Raw genomic sequence first — 20,791 nt, forward strand, 5'->3', positions numbered from 1 at the left:
CCCTTCCATGCGTCTCTCACTCACGCGGTGTCACATTCACACATTCGCGAACTAATGACTCGTTTAAGTTGATTCCTTACAAGGTGTTGCAAATAAATGAGTCTTTTGAGTCGATTCTTTACAAAGCAAACGGGCCAAACGTTTTGAATTGGTTCGCGAATCAGTTTAAATGAATTGTTTAGATCGCTGCAACAACTGAATCGTTTGATGCGGTTTTGCTTGTGTCTAGAAACACGCAGAACATAAAGAGTGTTGTATTACGTGAATATGAATTTACTAATCCTTTAACTAAAAGCTAAACTTCACACGTGTACCCGCCATTATATACAGCATTTTAGTCAGCATTAGATAAAGTCCAAAACGAAATAAAAATAAAAACTAATGAAAAATACAAAACTATAATAATATAACCTTGAACCACTCAAACCCACTCACACTTACTCACACCCACTGACATTTACACACTTACTCACACTCACACTTACTCACACTCACTGACATTTACACACTTACTCACACTTACACTTACTCACACTCACTGACATTTACACACTTGCTCACATTTACACACTTACTCACACTCACACATACTGACATTTACACACTTACTCGCATTTACCCACTTACTCACACTCACTCACATTTACACACTCACATTTACACACTTAATAACACTTACATTCACATTCACTCACACTCACTCACATTGACACACTTGCTCACACTTACTCTCAAAATTACTCACACCCACTCACACTTACTCACATTTACACACTTACTCACACTCACACTTACTCACACTCACTCACATTTACACACTCACTCACATTTACACACTTACTAACACTTACATATACACTCACTCACATTGACACACTTGCTCACACTTACTCTCACACTTACACCCTCTCACACTTACTCACATTTACACACTTATTCACACTCACACATACTGACATTTACACACTAACTCGCATTTACACACTTACACTCACACTCGCTCACATTTACACATTCACTCACATTTACAAACTTACCAACACTTACATTCACACTGACTCACACTTACTCACACTCACTCACATTGACACACTTGCTCACACTTACACACTTACACTCACACTTGCTCACATTTACACATTCCATCACATTTACAAACTTACTAACACTTACATTCACACTGACTCACACACACTCACATTGACACACTTGCTCACACTTACTCTCACACTTACTCACACCCACTCACACTTGCTCACATTACCACACTTACTCACACTCACATTTACTCACACTCACTCACACTTACTCACACTCACTCACATTGACACATTTGCTCACACTTACTCTCACAGTTACTCACACCAACTCATTTACACTAACTCACTCACACTTACACTCACACTTACTCGCCTTTACACACTTACTCACATTAACATTCACACTCACTCACACTTACTCACACTCACTCACATTGACACACTTGCTCACACTTACTTTCACAGTTACTCACAACCACTCAAACCCACTCACACTCACTGACATTTACACACTTACGCACACTCACACTTACTCACACTCACTGACATTTTCACACTCCCATTTACACACTAACTCACACTTACACTTACTCACACTCACTGACATTTACACACTTGCTCACATTTACACTTACTCACACTTATTCACACTTGCTTACATTTACACACTCACATTTACACACTTACTAACACTTACATTCACACTGACTCACACTCACTCACATTGACACACTTGCTCACACTTACTCACACCCACTCACACTTACTCACATTTACACACTTACTCACACTCACACCTACTCACACTCGCTCACATTTACACACTCACTCACATTTACACACTTGCTAACACTTACATTCACACTCACTCACACTTACTCCCACTCACTCCACATTTACACACTTGCTCACACTTACTCTCACAGTTACTCACACCCACTCATTTACACTAACTCAATCACACCTACACTCACAATTACTCACATTTACACACTTTTTAACACTTACATTCACACTCACTCACACTCACTCACATTGACACACTTGCTCACACTTACTCTCACACTTACTCACACCCACTCACACTCACTCACATTTACACACTAACGCATATTGACACTGACACTTAATTTCACTCACATTTACACACTTACTCACACTTGCTTACATTTACACACTCACATTTACACACTTACTAACACTTACATTCACACTGACTCACACTCACTCACATTGACACACTTGCTCACACTTACTAACACCCACTCACACTTACATTTACACACTTACTCACACTCACTGACATTAACACACTTACTCCCATTTATACACTTACTCCCATTTACACACTTACTCACACTCACTCTTACTCACACTGACTGACATTTACACACTTGCTCACATTTACACACTTACTCACACTTACTCACACTCACTGACATTTACACACTTACATTGTAACTCACATTCGCTTACATTTACACACTCACATTTACACACTTACTCACATTTACACACTCACATTCGCTTACATTTACACACTCACATTTACACACTTACTAACACTTACACTCACCCTTACTCGCCCTCACTGACATTTACACACTTACTCCCATTTACACACTTACTCACATTAACACACTTACTCACACTCGCTCACACTTACACACTTACTGACATTTACACACTTACTCTCATTTACACACTTACTCACACTCGCTTACATTTACACACTCACTCACATTTACACACTTACTAACACTTAAATTCACACTCACTCACACTTACTCACACTCACTCACATTGACACACTTGCCCACACTTACTCTCACAGTTACTCACACCCACTCATTTACACTAACTCACTTACACTTAAACTCATAATTACTCAAATGTACACACTTACTAACACTTACATTCACACTCACTCACTCACACTCACTCACATTGACACACTTGCTCACACTTACTCTCACACTTACTCACACTCACTCACACTCACTCACATTTACACACTAACTCACACTTACTCACACTCACTGACATTTACACACTTACTCACATTTACACACTCACATTCGCTTACATTTACACACTCACATTTACACACTTACTAACACTTATACTCACACTTACTCACACTCACTGACATTAACACACTTACTCCCATTTATACACTTACTCCCATTTACACACTTACTCACACTCACACTTACTCACACTGACTGACATTTACACACTTGCTCACATTTACACACTTACACACACTTACACTTACTCACACTCACTGACATTTACACACTTACTAACATTTACACACTTACTCACATTCGCTTACATTTACACACTCACATTTACACACTTACTAACACTTACACTCACCCTTACTCACACTCACTGACATTTACACACTTACTCCCATTTACACACTTACTCACATTAACACACTTACTTACACTCGCTCACATTTACACACTTACTGACATTTACACACTTACTCACATTTACACACTTACTCACACTCGCTTACATTTACACACTCACTCACATTTACACACTTACTAACACTTAAATTCACACTCACTCACACTTACTCACACTCACTCACATTGACACACTTGCCCACACTTACTCTCACATTTACTCACACCCACTCATTTACACTAACTCACTTACACTTAAACTCACAATTACTCAAATGTACACACTAACTATCACTTACATTCACACTCATTCACTCACATTGACACACTTGCTCACACTAACTCTCACACTTACACACACTCACTGACATTTACACACTTCCTTACACTCACACTTACTCACACTCACTGACATTTACACACTTACTCCCATTTACACACTTACTCACACTTACACTTACACTCAGTGACATTTACACACTTGCTCACATTTACACACTTACTCACACTTGCTTACATTTACACACTCACATTTACACACTTACTAACACTTACATTCACACTCACTCACAATGACTCACACTCACTCACATTGACAAACTTGCTCACAATTACTCACACCCACTCACACTCGCTCACATTTACACACCCACTAACATTTACACATTTACTTACACTTACATTCACACTCACTCACACTTGCTCATACTTACTTTCTCAGTTACTCACACACACTCATTTACACTAACTCACTCACACTTACACTCACACATACTCACACTTGCATTTACACTCACTTACACTCACTCACATTAACACACGCTCACACTAACTCTCACAGTTACTCAGACCCACTCATTTACACTAACTCACTCACACTTACGCTCACACTTACCTTTACACACTTACTAACACTTACATTCACACTCACTCACATTGACACACTTGCTCACACTTACTCTCACACTTACACCCTCTCACACTTACTCACATTTACACACTTACTCACACTCCCACATACTGACATTTACACACTTAATCGCATTTACACACTTAAACTCACACGCACACTCGCTCACATTTACACATTCACTCACATTTACGCACTTACTAACACTTACATCCACACTGACTCACACTTACTCACACTCACTCACATTGACACACTTGCTCACACTTACTCTCACACCTACACCCACTCACACTTACTCACATTTACACACTTACTCACACTTACTCACACTCGCACACATTTACACACTCACTCACATTTACACACTTACTAACACTTACATACACACTCACTCACACTTACTCACACTCACTCACATTGACACATTTGCTCACAATTACTCTCACAGTTACTTACACCAACTCATTTACACTAACTCACTCACACTTACACTCACATTTACTCACATTTACACACTTACTGACATTTACATTCACACTCACTCACACTTTCTCACACTCACTCACATTGACACACTTGCTCACACTTACTTTCACAGTTACTCAAACCCACTCACACTTACTCACACTCACTGACATTTACACACTCACTCACACTTACTCACACACACTGACATTTACACACTTACTCCCATTGACACACTTACTCACACTCACTGACATTTACACACTTGCTCACATTTACACACTTACTCACACATACTGACATTTACACATTTACTCGCATTTACACACTTACACTCACACTCGCTCACATTTACACATTCATTCACATTTACACACTTACTAACACTTACACTCACCCTTACTCACACTCACTGACATTTACACACTTACTCCCATTTACACACTTACTTACATTAACACACTTACTCACACTCGCTCACATTTACACACTCACTGACATTTACACACTTACTCACACTCGCTTACATTTACACACTCACTCACATTTACACACTTACTAATACTTAAATTCACACTCACTCACACTTACTCACACTCACTCACATTGACACACTTGCCCACACTTACTCTCACAGTTACTCACACCCACTCATTTACACTAACTCACTTACACTTAAACTCACAATTACTCAAATGTACACACTTACTAACACTTACATTCACACTCACTCATTCACACTCACTCACATTGACACACTTGCTCACACTTACTCACACCCACTCAGACTAACTCACATTGACACACTCACACTTACTTTTACTCACATTTGTACACTCACTAACATTTACAAACTTTTTAACACTTTCATTCACACTCACTCACACTTACTCACACTCACTCACATTGACACACTTGCTCACACTTACTCTCAAACTTACTCACACCCACTCACACTTACTCACATTTACACACTTACTCACACTCACTCACATTTACACACTCACTCACATTTACACACTTTCTAACACTTACATTCACACTCACTCACACTTACTCACACTCACTCACATTGACACATTTGCTCACACTTACTCTCACAGTTACTTACACCAACTCATTTACACTAACTCACTCACACTTACACTCACACTTACTCACATTTACACATTTACCGACATATACATTCACACTCACTCACACTTACTCACACTCACTCACATTAAAACACTTGCTCACACTTACTTTCACAGTTACTCAAACCCACTCACACTTACTCACACTCACTGACATTTACACACTCACTCACACTTACTCACACACACTGACATTTACACACTTACTCCCATTTACACACTTACTCACACTTACACTTACTCACACTCACTGACATTAACACACTTGCTCACATTTACACACTTACTCACACTCACACATACTGACATTTACACACTTACTCGCGTTTACACACTTACACTCACACTCGCTCACATTTACACATTCACTCACATTTACACACTTACTAACACTTACTTTCACACTGACTCCCACCTAGTCACACTCACTCACATTGACACACTTGCTCACACTTACTCTCACACGTACTCACACTCACTCACATTTACACACTTACTCCCATTTACACAGTTAATCACACTAACACTTACTCACACTCACTGACATTTACACACTCACTCACATTCACACACTTACTCACATTTACATTCACACTCACTTACACTCACTCACATTGACACACTTGCTCACACTTACTCTCACAGTTACTCAGACCCACTCATTTACCCTAACTCACTCACACTTACGCTCACACTTACTCACCTTTACACACTTACTAACACTTACATTCACACTCACTCACATTGACACACTTGCTCACACTTACTCTCACACTTACACCCTCTCACACTTACTCACATTTACACACTTACTCACACTCACACATACTGACATTTACACACTTAATCGCATTTACACACTTAAACTCACACTCGCTCACATTTACACATTCACTCACATATACACACTTACTAACACTTACATTCACACTGAATCACACTTACTCACACTCACTCACATTGACACACTTGCTCACACTTACTCTCACACTTACTTACACCCACTCACACTTACTCACACTCGCACACATTTACACACTCACTCACATTTACACACTTACTAACACTTACATACACACTCACTCACACTTACTCACACTCACTCACATTTGCTCACACTTACTCTCACAGTTACTTACACCAACTCATTTACACTAACTCACTCACACTTACACTCACACTTACTCACATTTACACATTTACTGACATTTACTTTCACACTCACTCACACTTACTCACACTCACTCACATTAAAACACTTGCTCACACTTACTTTCACAGTTACTCAAACCCACTCACACTTACTCACACTCACTGACATTTACACACTCACTCACACTTACTCACACACACTGACATTTACACACTTACTCCCATTTACACACTTACTCACACTTACACTTACTCACACTCACTGACATTTACACACTTGCTCACATTTACACACTTACTCACACTCACACATACTGACATTTACACACTTACTCGCGTTTACACACTTACACTCACACTCGCTCACATTTACACATTCACTTACATTTACACACTTACTAACACTTACTTTCACACTGACTCACACTTTCTCACACTCACTCACATTGACACACTTGCTCACACTTACTCTCACACTTACTCACACCCACTCACACTTACTCACATTTACACACTTACTCACACTTACTCACACTCACTCACATTTACACACTCACTCACATTTACACACTTACTAACACTTACATATACACTCCCTCACACTTACTCACACTCACTCACATTGACACATTTGCTCACACTTACTCTCACAGTTACTCACACCAACTTATTTACACTAACTCACTCACACTTACACTCACACTTACTGACATTTACATTCCCACTCACTCACACTTACACACACTCACTCACATTGACACACTTGCTCACACTTACTTTCACAGTTACTCACAACAACTCAAACCCACCCACACTTACTCACTGACATTTACACACTTACTCACACTCACACTTACTCACACTCACTGACATTTACACACTTACTCCCATTTACACACTTACTCACACTTACTCAAACTTGCTTACATTTACACACTCACATTTACACACTTACTAACACTTACAGTCACACTGACTCACACTAACTCACATTTACACACTAACTCACACTCACACTTACTCACACTCGCTCACATTTACACACTCACTCACATTTACACACTTACTCACACACCCACTCACACTAACTCACATTTACACACTAACTCACACTCACACTTACTCACACTCGCTCACATTTACACACTCACTCACATTTACACACTTACTCACACTTACTCTCACAGTTACTCACACCCACTCATTTACACTAACTCACTCACAATTACACTCACAATTACTCACATTTACACACTTTTTAACACTTTTCACACTCACTCACACTCACTCACATTGACAGACTTGCTCACAGTTACTCTCACACTTACTCACACCCACTCACACTCACTCACATTTACACACTAACTCACATTTACACTCACTCACATTTACACACTTTTTAACACTTACATTCACACTCACTCACACTTACTCGCACTCACTCACATTGACACACTTGCTCACACTTACTCAAACCCACTCACACTTACTCACATTTACACACTTACACTCACACTTAATCACACTCGCTCACATTTACACACTCACTAACATTTACACACTTACTAACACTTACATTCACACTCACTCACACTTACTCACATTAGGGGTTTTCACACTGCGCTTAACCCTGGGTTATCTTCGTTCTAAACCCCGCTTTTAACCCTGGGTTAAGGAGCGTTTCACACCTGTAATTTGAAAGCAGTGTTAGCACCGTTTTTTACCCAGGGTTATGAAACCCTGCTCCGGAGCAGGGTTAGCAGCGCATTTGTGGTGTTAACCTCGCATTGCGGTGCCAAACGCATGCAGTGTGAAACGAAGCAGGGTTAGAATGTTATGACCCTAATTAAACACAGCTGAAGCAGCCAATCAAGGTGTTCAGGGTTGCTTGATAATTACAGACAGGTGTGTTGGAGCTGTGTTGGAGACTCCTGACCCAGGGTTTTGGAATGCACAGTGTGAAACGTCAAATTATGAATGCCCAGGTTTATCTCTTAATCCCTGGTTAAGTTTGAACAGTGTGAAACATGAGAAAAATAACTCAGGATTCCGTTAACCCTGGTTTTAGAATAACCCAGGGTTAACAATTTCAGGTGTGAAAAGCCTAATTGACACACTTGCTCATACTTACTCTCACAGTTACTCACACCCACTCATTTACACTAACTCACTCACACTTACCCTCACAATTACTCACATTTACACACTTATATTTACACTCACTCACACTCACTCACATTGACACACTTGCTCACACTTACACTCACACCCACTCACACCAACTCACACTTACTCACATTCACGGACATTTACACACTTACTCCCATTTACACACTTACTCACACTTACAATTACTCACACTCACTGACATTTACACACTTGCTCACATTTACACACCTACTCACACTTGCTTACATTTACACACTCACATTTACACACTTACTAACACTTACATTCACACTGACTCACACTCACTCACATTGACACACTTGCTCACACTTACTCACACCCACTCACACTTACTCACATTTACACACTTACTCACACTCGCTCACATTTACACACTAACTCACATTTACACACTTGCTAACACTTACATTTACACTCACTCACACTTACTCACACTCACTCCACATTTACACACTTGTTTACACTTACTCTCACAGTTACTCACACCCACTCATTTACACTAACTCACTCACACTTACACTCACAATTACTCACATTTACAGACTTACTAACACTTACATTCACACTCACTCACACTCACATTTACACACTTACTCACACTCACACTTACTCACACTCACTGACATTTACACACTTACTCACATTTACACACTTACTCGCATTCGCTTACATTTACACACTCACATTTACACACTTACTAACACTTATACTCACGCTTACTCACACTCACTCCACATTTACACACTTGTTCACACTTACTCTCACAGTTACTCACACCCACTCATTTACACTAACTCACTCACACTTACACTCACAATTACTCACATTTACAGACTTACTAACACTTACATTCACACTCACTCACACTCACATTTACACACTTACTCACACTCACACTTACTCACACTCACTGACATTTACACACTTACTCACATTTACACACTTACTCGCATTCGCTTACATTTACACACTCACATTTACACACTTACTAACACTTATACTCACGCTTACTCACACTCACTGACATTTACACACTTACTCCCATTTATACACTTACTCCCATTTACACACTTACTCACACTCACACTTACTCACACTGACTGACATTTACACACTTGCTCACATTTACACACTTACTCACACTTACACTTACTCACACTCACTGACATTTACACACTTACTCACATTTACACACTTACTCACATTCGCACACACTTGCTCACATTTACACACTTACTCACACTCACACTTACTCACACTCACTGACATTTACACACTTACTCACATTTACACACTTACTCGCATTCGCTTACATTTACACACTCACATTTACACACTTACTAACACTTATACTCACGCTTACTCACACTCACTGACATTTACACACTTACTCCCATTTATACACTTACTCACATTTACACACTTACTAACACTTACACTCACCCTTACTCACACTCACTGACATTTACACACTTACTCCCATTTACACACTTACTCACATTAACACACTTACTCACACTCGCTCACATTTACACACTCACTGACATTTACACACTTACTCACGTTTACACACTTACTCACATTCGCTTACATTTACACACTCACATTTACACACTTACTAACACTTACACTCACCCTTACTCGCCCTCACTCACATTGACACACTTGCTCACACTTACTAACATTTACACACTTACTCACACTCACACTTACTCACATTCACTCACATTTACACACTCACTCACATTTACACACTTACTAACCCTTACATACACACTCACTTACACTTACTCACACTCACTCACATTGACACATTTGCTCACACTTACTCTCACAGTTACTCACATCCACTCATTTACACTAACTCACTCACACTTACTCACATTTATACACTTACTGACATTTACATTTACACTCACTCACACTTACTGTTGGACTTTAAGGCGTCCGAAGCATGTTTATCAATGGAGAAAGACACAAATATCTAAATTGAATATTTATTGATCAGATATGAAAAAGTTTTACAGCGCGCCGGGTTGTTTCAAGGCCACAATCGGCAAGCAACAACCCCCAGCATTTGGGAAAACAACTATTTATAGAGTATGTGACGTCGATCTTCTTCTTAGAATCTCCACCCACAAAGGCTGCTTTTCCTCGTGAATCTGACTCCCTCACCACACCTAGTTTTAGCCTATAGGCAAAGATAAACACACAGACAAAGGAAAAAACAACTGCTCTCCCCCAACTTTGAGAGTCCTGCAGTTTGTCAGTACTTTTCCACTTTACATATGATTGACTTCACATAGCATTTTATAATGCTTTCTTAAAAACAAATCATTAATAAAACATTCATTTATTCATAAAAAACAAACTGTAAGATAAAAGTGATTATTATGTAGAACACATTTCAATATCATGACATAATTTCATTATTCGTAAAATTGGTTATATGAATAAGGCACACATTAACTTCTTTAGATAGATAAACACATATTAAATCTTTTACTGCAATACTACTTCTAAGCAAACACTTTTATCATCATTAAAAAAACATCTGTTCAGTATGTTTTCCCTTAGGCCCCTTTTATCTTGAATGATTATCAGATGCACATTCCTAGCTAATCCCCCCTTGCAGCCTCTACACACACACCCAAGCTGGTAGCTTTCCACTCTCAAATTCAAACACCTCATTTTTACGTAATAACTCAATGCATATATGAAACACACAGTGTTTGTAGAATAAAATGATTAATTAAAGAAATATAAAATGGAACAAAATCAATTTCTACAGTCCTTATTTGGACATCTTTGTAACTTTAACACTTTTAGCAATGATCATGAAATGTAGGCAGTAAATATGTAAAACATAATTATTCAACAACACAACAATACTCCATTGTTCATGAATTGGTTAAATGCATTCATTAGTTAAACATACTAATTTTCACTTTCTCTAAATATAACATAGTTATAAAACAAACAACTTGTTTATTGAAACCATCTGTTCTGTGTGTTTTCCCTTCAGGGCTTTTTACAGCCCCCCGGCTCCCACACACACACACACACACACACACACACACACACACACACACACACACACACAGACAACTTTCTTGTGGTCAGCACAGAAATCATTGTTGTAACAATACACATAAATTAAGATTATAAACAGCACGATTAATAAAACAAAATCAAATCCCACAATTACTCACACTCACTCACATTGACACACTTGCTCACACTTACTTTCACAGTTACTCACAACCACTCAAACCCACTCACACTTACTCACACTCACTGACATTTACACACTTGCTCACATTTACACACTTACTCACACTTACTCACACTTGCTTATTTTTACACACTCACATTTACACACTTACTAACACTTTTATTCACACTGACTCACACTCCCTCACATGGACACACTTGCTCAGACTTACTCACACCCACTCACACTTACTCACATTTACACACTTACTCAAACTCACACTTACTCACACTCACTCCCATTTACACACTTACTCCCATTTATACACTTAATCACACTCAGACTTACTCACACTCACTGACATTCACACACTTACTCACATTTACACACTTACTCACACTCACTCACATTTACACACTTGCTCACACTTACATTCACACTCACTGACATTTACACACTTACTCACATTTACAGACCTACTCACACTTACACTTACTCACACTCACTGACATTTACACACTTACTCACATTTACACACTCACATTCGCTTACATTTACACACTCACATTTACACACTTACTAACACTTACACTCACACTTACTCACACTCACTGACATTTACACACTTACTCCCATTTACACACTTACTCAGACTCACACTTACACTTACTCACACTGGCTCACATTGACACACTTGCTCATACTTACTCTCACAGTTACTCACACCCACTCATTTACACTAACTCACTCACACTAACACTCACAATTACTCAGATTTACACATTTATTAACACTCACATTTACACTCACTCACACTCACTCACATTGAAACACTTGCTCACTCTCACACTTACTCACACCCACTCACATCCACTCACACTTACTTACATTTACACACTTACTCACCTTTACACACTTACACTCACATTCACACTGACTCACACTTACTCACACTCACTCACATTGACACACTTGCTCACACTTACATTTACACACTTACTCACACTCACACTTACTAACACTTACATACACACTCACTTACACTTACTCACACTCACTCACATTGACACATTTTGCTCACACTTACTCTCACAGTTACTCACATCCACTCATTTACACTAACTCACTCACACTTACACTCACACTTACTCACATTTATACACTTACTGACATTTACATTTACACTCACTCACACTTACTCACACTCACTCACATTGACACACTTGCTCACACTTACTTTCACAGTTACTCACAACCACTCAAACCCACTCACACTTACTCACACTCGCTGACATCTTTTTTGTAATATAATTTGTGTCAGATGCCAAGTCATTCAGAGTACCAAGTTTCTGGCCTGCATTTGAGGTTACCTCCATCAGCATCATGATAACAGGAAGCTCTTCTAGCCCACTTTCATCCAACAATCCCATCAGGTTTTGATTAGAGCAGCTTACTGCTTTAACTTTGTTGGTGAATGCTTTCTTGCACTTTTCTGCCATTTCTGGTGAGAGTCCAGCCAAGAATTCCTCCTGTTCTTCGGTCAGTCTGTTGCCTTTTCTAGGATTCCTGGTGACAGCCTTGCCTTCACTTATGTTCTTGAGTTCCCCTCTTGAACAAAGGAAGTAATGATGGTCTGACAAGGACCCTCTTTTACAATCTTTGTTTCTGCAAAGGTAACTGTCGCTACACCTGTCATCATCCTCATGACATCCTAAGCACTTTTTACATGCTCCCAGCTTTCCCACAATATATCTCTTCTCTGCTAGTTTTAGTTCTCTAAACTTTTTGCAGAAGAAAATCTTGTCTCTGTGTTTCTCCACTCCACACACAATGCACCCACCCTTTGTAGAAACTTTCTTTGTCGACCTAGTAAAAGCATAGTTCCTCTCAGATCTCCTTTCTGGCTTTTTCGCTCTATCTGAAATTTTGAGATGATCCAGCTTCTCAAGAATGGCTTCCTCTTTCTTTAGGAACTCTAACAGTGCATCGAAGTGGTTCTCTGGTGTGATGCCATTTGCAGGATCTGTCATGCAGCCCAGCCAGTCCCTTTTCACATAGTCTGGCAACTTGCTCTCAATGGACTTTATTACGAGTGGGTTCTTTATTGCACCAATATTTCCCAGATCTGTGAGATTTGTCAGTGCTTTTTCAACCATTTGGATTAATTCTATCTCTCTTCTGGTCTGATTTCCTCTTACAGCTGGGACTCTCTCCAACTCCTCAACAATTTCCATGGCAATGGAGATTTTATCTCCAAAACGGTTTTCTAAGACCCTGAATATGTCAGCTGCAGTGTTATAAGAAGATAATCTGAGTTCTTTAGCAATCTTTTCATCAATGCTGTCCACAAGCTGGATTTTTTTAACCTCAGCTGATCCAGTGGGCTCTCCTTGACTCTGTAGATTTTCTCAGTCCTTTTTCCAGCGGTAGAAATCTCTCTTAATCCCACTAAACTTAGGCAAACTTGTGGGTCTAAGTTTAACCACTGGCATAATTTGTGCTGCAGATGCTGCGCTATCCAGATTTCTCCCTGTATTAGTTTCTGCTGCTCGATCAGCCTCAGCTGCGCTCCGAGCCCATGCAAATTCAGCTTTTCTTGCTTCAAGCTCGTTGCTAAAATCTTTCAGCTTTCTAACACGACTATCAAGATTTGCTCTCTCCGACGTTGGAGTCCATCTCTCCCAATTTATCAAAGCTCCAGTTGCTTCCTTCACCAGTCTTATCAAAAGCTCAAGTTGCACTACATAACTTTCATAGCTGATGCTATCGACAGGTATAGTGACTGTGCGTGAACAGGCTCTCTCTGCTGCGGAGATAGAAGAATTAAATGCTTACAGCACCTGGTATTCCCAGGCGGTCTCCCATCCAAGTACTAACCAGGCCCGACCCTGCTTGGCTTCCGAGATCAGACGAGAGCGGGCGTGCTCAGGGTGGTGTGGCCGTAAGCGAGCGCTGACTCGATTCGAGAGCCACTTCAAGACTAATGTGGCAACGCCATGCCATCGGCGAACGCTTACAGAAAGGATGCATTTCTGGAAAAAAATTATATGAATAAATAATTAAATAATTAATTAAATAAAGAATTAAATGCTTACAGCACCTGGTATTCCCAGGCGGTCTCCCATCCAAGTACTAACCAGGCCCGACCCTGCTTGGCTTCCGAGATCAGACGAGAGCAGGCGTGCTCAGGGTGGTGTGGCCGTAAGCGAGCGCTGACTCGATTCGAGAGCCACTTCAAGACTAATGTGGCAACGCCATGCCATCGGCGAACGCTTACAGAAAGGATGCATTTCTGGAAAAAAATTATATGAATAAATAATTAAATAATTAATTAAATGCTTACAGCACCTGGTATTCCCAGGCGGTCTCCCATCCAAGTACTAACCAGGCCCAACCCTGCTTGGCTTCCGAGATCAGACGAGAGCGGGCGTGCTCAGGGTGGTGTGGCCGTAAGCGAGCACTGACTCGATTCGAGAGCCACTTCAAGACTAATGTGGCAACGCCATGCCATCGGCGAACGCTTACAGAAAGGATGCATTTCTGGGAAAAAATTATATGAATAAATAATTAAATAATTAATTAAATAAAGAATTAAATGCTTACAGCACCTGGTATTCCCAGGCGGTCTCCCATCCAAGTACTAACCAGGCCCGACCCTGCTTGGCTTCCGAGATCAGACGAGAGCGGGCGTGCTCAGGGTGGTGTGGCCGTAAACAAGCGCTGACTCGATTCGAGAGCCACTTCAAGACTAATGTGGCAACGCCATGCCATCGGCGAACGCTTACAGAAAGGATGCTTTTCTGGAAAAAAATTATATGAATAAATAATTAAATAATTAATTAAATAAAGAATTAAATAAATAATTAAATGCTTACATCACCTGGTATTCCCAGGCGGTCTCCCATCCAAGTACTAACCAGGCCCGACCCTGCTTGGCTTCCGAGATCAGACGAGAGCGGGCGTGCTCAGGGTGGTGTGGCCGTAAGCGAGCGCTGACTCGATTCGAGAGCCACTTCAAGACTAATGTGGCAACGCCATGCCATCGGCGAACGCTTACAGAAAGGATGCATTTCTGGAAAAAAATTATATCAATAAATAATTAAATAATTAATTAAATAAAGAATTAAATGCTTACAGCACCTGGTATTCCCAGGCGGTCTCCCATCCAAGTACTAACCAGGCCCGACCCTGCTTGGCTTCCGAGATCAGACGAGAGCGGGCGTGCTCAGGGTGGTGTGGCCGTAAGCGAGCGCTGACTCGATTCGAGAGCCACTTCAAGACTAATGTGGCAACGCCATGCCATCGGCGAACGCTTACAGAAAGGATGCATTTCTGGAAAAAAATTATATGAATAAATAATTAAATAATTAATTAAATAAAGAATTAAATGCTTACAGCACCTGGTATTCCCAGGCGGTCTCCCATCCAAGTACTAACCAGGCCCGACCCTGCTTGGCTTCCGAGATCAGACGAGAGCGGGCGTGCTCAGGGTGGTGTGGCCGTAAGCGAGCGCTGACTCGATTCGAGAGCCTCTTCAAGACTAATGTGGCAACGCCATGCCATCGGCGAACGCTTACAGAAAGGATGCATTTCTGGAAAAAATTATATGAATAAATAATTAAATAATTAATTAAATAAAGAATTAAATGCTTACAGCACCTGGTATTCCCAGGCGGTCTCCCATCCAAGTACTAACCAGGCCCGACCCTGCTTGGCTTCCGAGATCAGACGAGAGCGGGCGTGCTCAGGGTGGTGTGGCCGTAAGCGAGCGCTGACTCGATTCGAGAGCCACTTCAAGACTAATGTGGCAACGCCATGCCATCGGCGAACGCTTACAGAAAGGATGCATTTCTGGAAAAAAATTATATGAATAAATAATTAATTAAATGCTTACAGCACCTGGTATTCCCAGGCGGTCTCCCATCCAAGTACTAAACAGGCCCGACCCTGCTTGGCTTCCGAGATCAGACGAGAGCGGGCGTGCTCAGGGTGGTGTGGCCGTAAGCGAGCGCTGACTCGATTCGAGAGCCACTTCAAGACTAATGTGGCAACGCCATGCCATCGGCGAACGCTTACAGAAAGGATGCATTTCTGGAAAAAAATTATATGAATAAATAATTAAATAATTAATTAAATAAAGAATTAAATGCTTACAGCACCTGGTATTCCCAGGCGGTCTCCCATCCAAGTACTAACCAGGCCCGACCCTGCTTGGCTTCCGAGATCAGACGAGAGCGGGCGTGCTCAGGGTGGTGTGGCCGTAAGCGAGCGCTGACTCGATTCGAGAGCCACTTCAAGACTAATGTGGCAACGCCATGCCATCGGCGAACGCTTACAGAAAGGATGCATTTCTGGAAAAAAATTATATGAATAAATAATTAAATAATTAATTAAATAAAGAATTAAATGCTTACAGCACCTGGTATTCCCAGGCGGTCTCCCATCCAAGTACTAACCAGGCCCGACCCTGCTTGGCTTCCGAGATCAGACGAGAGCGGGCGTGCTCAGGGTGGTGTGGGCGTAAGCGAGCGCTGACTCGATTCGAGAGCCACTTCAAGACTAATGTGGCAACGCCATGCCATCGGCGAACGCTTACAGAAAGGATGCATTTCTGGAAAAAAATTATATGAATAAATAATTAAATAATTAATTAAATAAAGAATTAAATGCTTACAGCACCTGGTATTCCCAGGCGGTCTCCCATCCAAGTACTAACCAGGCCCGACCCTGCTTGGCTTCCGAGATCAGACGAGAGCGGGCGTGCTCAGGGTGGTGTGGCCGTAAGCGAGCGCTGACTCGATTCGAGAGCCACTTCAAGACTAATGTGGCAACGCCATGCCATCGGCGAACGCTTACAGAAAGGATGCATTTCTGGAAAAAATTATATGAATAAATAATTAAATAATTAATTAAATAAAGAATTAAATGCTTACAGCACCTGGTATTCCCAGGCGGTCTCCCATCCAAGTACTAACCAGGCCCGACCCTGCTTGGCTTCCGAGATCAGACGAGAGCGGGCGTGCTCAGGGTGGTGTGGCCGTAAGCGAGCGCTGACTCGATTCGAGAGCCACTTCAAGACTAATGTGGCAACGCCATGCCATCGGCGAACGCTTACAGAAAGGATGCATTTCTGGAAAAAAATTATATGAATAAATAATTAAATAATTAATTAAATAAAGAATTAAATGCTTACAGCACCTGGTATTCCCAGGCGGTCTCCCATCCAAGTACTAACCAGGCCCGACCCTGCTTGGCTTCCGAGATCAGACGAGAGCGGGCGTGCTCAGGGTGGTGTGGCCGTAAGCGAGCGCTGACTCGATTCGAGAGCCTCTTCAAGACTAATGTGGCAACGCCATGCCATAGGCGAACGCTTACAGAAAGGATGCATTTCTGGAAAAAAATTATATGAGTAAATAATTAAATAATTAATTAAATAATTAATTAAATAAAGAATTAAATAAAGAATTAAATGCTTACAGCACCTGGTATTCCCAGGCGTTCTCTCCTCCAAGTCCCTATGCCGACCAATCATTGAGCGCCGTTGAGCAAGTTGAGCTGCTCAACCAACCAATCACTGAGCTCTGTTGAGCAGGCCGCTTCCTCAACCCACCAATCAGATGGCGCCGTTGCTTTGAATATTAAGTGCATCACGCGAGTGACAAACGTAAATAACACTATTATCATCGTTTGATTGAGATCGGTTACAGCAAACAAGAGGTAAGTCGAGTATATTTACCAGTATATTCATATAAATGCTTTCTAACCGTTTTTTGTATGGATTCGCGTGGATTTACGTGCAGTAATTACAAAGTTATTAAAGTTTTAAAAGCTTTAATAGAGAAAATATAATCGCCCATCTAAGTTAACTGCTAACGTGTATCGTAAACTGCAGTTATTCGAGTCTTTGTAATATTTTACTCAAATTAAATACTTTGGAAATACCCAAACACAATCAGGGCTGGACATTAAGACTAACACTACTATCCAAATACAGGTAGATTTTACTTATTGCTAGTAATACTAATGCCAGTTTTTCCTGTTGGAATTGACTGACTACATACTGTACAATATGATAATCCATTAACAGTCAATAACATGTTAAAACACTGAAAACACAAGGCAAGCAAAAATAAAGTCTACAATTATAAAACCATTACCTTTTGTACTTTCAGCTAATCATATGAAATATCACATTAAAAAGTAAATCTGATAACATCAATAAAATACCTTTTTAGTTCTACTTTAAGTAATAGTATTAGCAGTACTGTTACTTGTGTACATGTTTTGCATCTCCTGGTTTTCCAGTGTTTAGTCCCCTGTACAGTTTGAAAAGAAGAAACCAATCTGAATATGTTTCTGTTTTATTACAACAGATAGAAATCATGGATGTGGAGGGACACAATTGCGTGACAAGAGTTTCTCTGTGAAGTCCAACCTGACTCGGCACATGCAGCTTCATTTTTCAAAGGAACATGTGTGTGAAGTGTGTGGGAAAAGCTTCTCACTGAAACAGCATCTGAGCAGCCACCAAAAACAACACCTGTACCCATGCATCCGTCTGTACAGGCAGGGAGAGGCCAAGCTGCAGTGTACGGATGGATCTGCATCGTCTCAGAAGAGCATCCTGTCCTTTGTCAAAGCTGTTGGTACTTACACCCCTCCTCTGCCCCGGTCTCCCCTTCCTTGTGCCCGTGTGCTGAGGCGTGCGGCGTGCGCACATGATCATGGAGATGGAGAAGATGTCTGGAGTTGCCTCTGCATTGATGGCACAAAAAAGGTATGTGTATTGTATAAATTCATGAAGTTCAGTAGACTTAATATTTGTTTAGTCACTTTAAAATGACTTGAGCAAACCTATTGTTTTGAATAAGGGACTTTGGCCTCACTGTTCAGCGTTCAAATGTGATGGATACAAAATGTACATGCATTGTAATTCATATCAATTATATTGGGCAGACAGGTTATTGATAGAAACTATCAAATGAATGTTCTGCTTTGTGTTTTCCAGGTCCTTAAGAAGATATATGGTGATGGCCAGGGCACCATGCAGTATATCACCAGTGTGCTGAACGAGTGGGGCCAGTTCTTGACCACAGTGGTGGTGGCAGCTGAGTCTGAGGGGTGCTACAGACGTATGGCCAAAGGTCTGATGGCCCTCTTTGAATGAGCTAGGGCTCCTGCACCAGCTGTCATATATGCAGATAACAACTGTTGTCGGTAGGTAATAACACATACATATACCCTGATAATATTTGTCA

The 20,791-nt window shown here is 40.7% G+C and overlaps 14 non-coding genes across 14 annotated transcripts; all 14 read right to left on the reverse strand.

Moving 5' to 3' along the window:
• Positions 1–15,361: 15,361 nt before the first annotated feature.
• On the reverse strand, positions 15,362–15,480 carry LOC141355993 (5S ribosomal RNA). Its single transcript, XR_012362434.1, has one exon. It is a non-coding gene; the product is annotated as a 5S ribosomal RNA (ribosomal RNA).
• A 141-nt stretch (positions 15,481–15,621) lies between these two features.
• Positions 15,622–15,740, reverse strand: LOC141357735 (5S ribosomal RNA). The gene has a single exon (XR_012364222.1). It is a non-coding gene; the product is annotated as a 5S ribosomal RNA (ribosomal RNA).
• Positions 15,741–15,869: 129 nt separating this feature from the next.
• Positions 15,870–15,988, reverse strand: LOC141354433 (5S ribosomal RNA). The gene has a single exon (XR_012360866.1). It is a non-coding gene; the product is annotated as a 5S ribosomal RNA (ribosomal RNA).
• Positions 15,989–16,129: 141 nt separating this feature from the next.
• LOC141357266 (5S ribosomal RNA) lies at positions 16,130–16,248 on the reverse strand. Its single transcript, XR_012363748.1, has one exon. It is a non-coding gene; the product is annotated as a 5S ribosomal RNA (ribosomal RNA).
• A 153-nt stretch (positions 16,249–16,401) lies between these two features.
• On the reverse strand, positions 16,402–16,520 carry LOC141358513 (5S ribosomal RNA). The gene has a single exon (XR_012365009.1). It is a non-coding gene; the product is annotated as a 5S ribosomal RNA (ribosomal RNA).
• Positions 16,521–16,661: 141 nt separating this feature from the next.
• Positions 16,662–16,780, reverse strand: LOC141355994 (5S ribosomal RNA). Its single transcript, XR_012362435.1, has one exon. It is a non-coding gene; the product is annotated as a 5S ribosomal RNA (ribosomal RNA).
• A 141-nt stretch (positions 16,781–16,921) lies between these two features.
• On the reverse strand, positions 16,922–17,040 carry LOC141355996 (5S ribosomal RNA). Its single transcript, XR_012362437.1, has one exon. It is a non-coding gene; the product is annotated as a 5S ribosomal RNA (ribosomal RNA).
• Positions 17,041–17,180: 140 nt separating this feature from the next.
• Positions 17,181–17,299, reverse strand: LOC141355997 (5S ribosomal RNA). The gene has a single exon (XR_012362438.1). It is a non-coding gene; the product is annotated as a 5S ribosomal RNA (ribosomal RNA).
• A 121-nt stretch (positions 17,300–17,420) lies between these two features.
• On the reverse strand, positions 17,421–17,539 carry LOC141357641 (5S ribosomal RNA). The gene has a single exon (XR_012364128.1). It is a non-coding gene; the product is annotated as a 5S ribosomal RNA (ribosomal RNA).
• A 141-nt stretch (positions 17,540–17,680) lies between these two features.
• On the reverse strand, positions 17,681–17,799 carry LOC141355998 (5S ribosomal RNA). Its single transcript, XR_012362439.1, has one exon. It is a non-coding gene; the product is annotated as a 5S ribosomal RNA (ribosomal RNA).
• Positions 17,800–17,940: 141 nt separating this feature from the next.
• Positions 17,941–18,059, reverse strand: LOC141353378 (5S ribosomal RNA). The gene has a single exon (XR_012360475.1). It is a non-coding gene; the product is annotated as a 5S ribosomal RNA (ribosomal RNA).
• A 141-nt stretch (positions 18,060–18,200) lies between these two features.
• Positions 18,201–18,319, reverse strand: LOC141355999 (5S ribosomal RNA). Its single transcript, XR_012362440.1, has one exon. It is a non-coding gene; the product is annotated as a 5S ribosomal RNA (ribosomal RNA).
• A 140-nt stretch (positions 18,320–18,459) lies between these two features.
• LOC141356000 (5S ribosomal RNA) lies at positions 18,460–18,578 on the reverse strand. Its single transcript, XR_012362441.1, has one exon. It is a non-coding gene; the product is annotated as a 5S ribosomal RNA (ribosomal RNA).
• A 141-nt stretch (positions 18,579–18,719) lies between these two features.
• On the reverse strand, positions 18,720–18,838 carry LOC141356001 (5S ribosomal RNA). Its single transcript, XR_012362442.1, has one exon. It is a non-coding gene; the product is annotated as a 5S ribosomal RNA (ribosomal RNA).
• Positions 18,839–20,791: the final 1,953 nt, after the last annotated feature.

This window comes from Misgurnus anguillicaudatus, chromosome 21 (assembly GCF_027580225.2).
Source record: "Misgurnus anguillicaudatus chromosome 21, ASM2758022v2, whole genome shotgun sequence".
In the NCBI taxonomy this organism is placed as follows: Eukaryota; Metazoa; Chordata; class Actinopteri; order Cypriniformes; family Cobitidae; genus Misgurnus; species Misgurnus anguillicaudatus.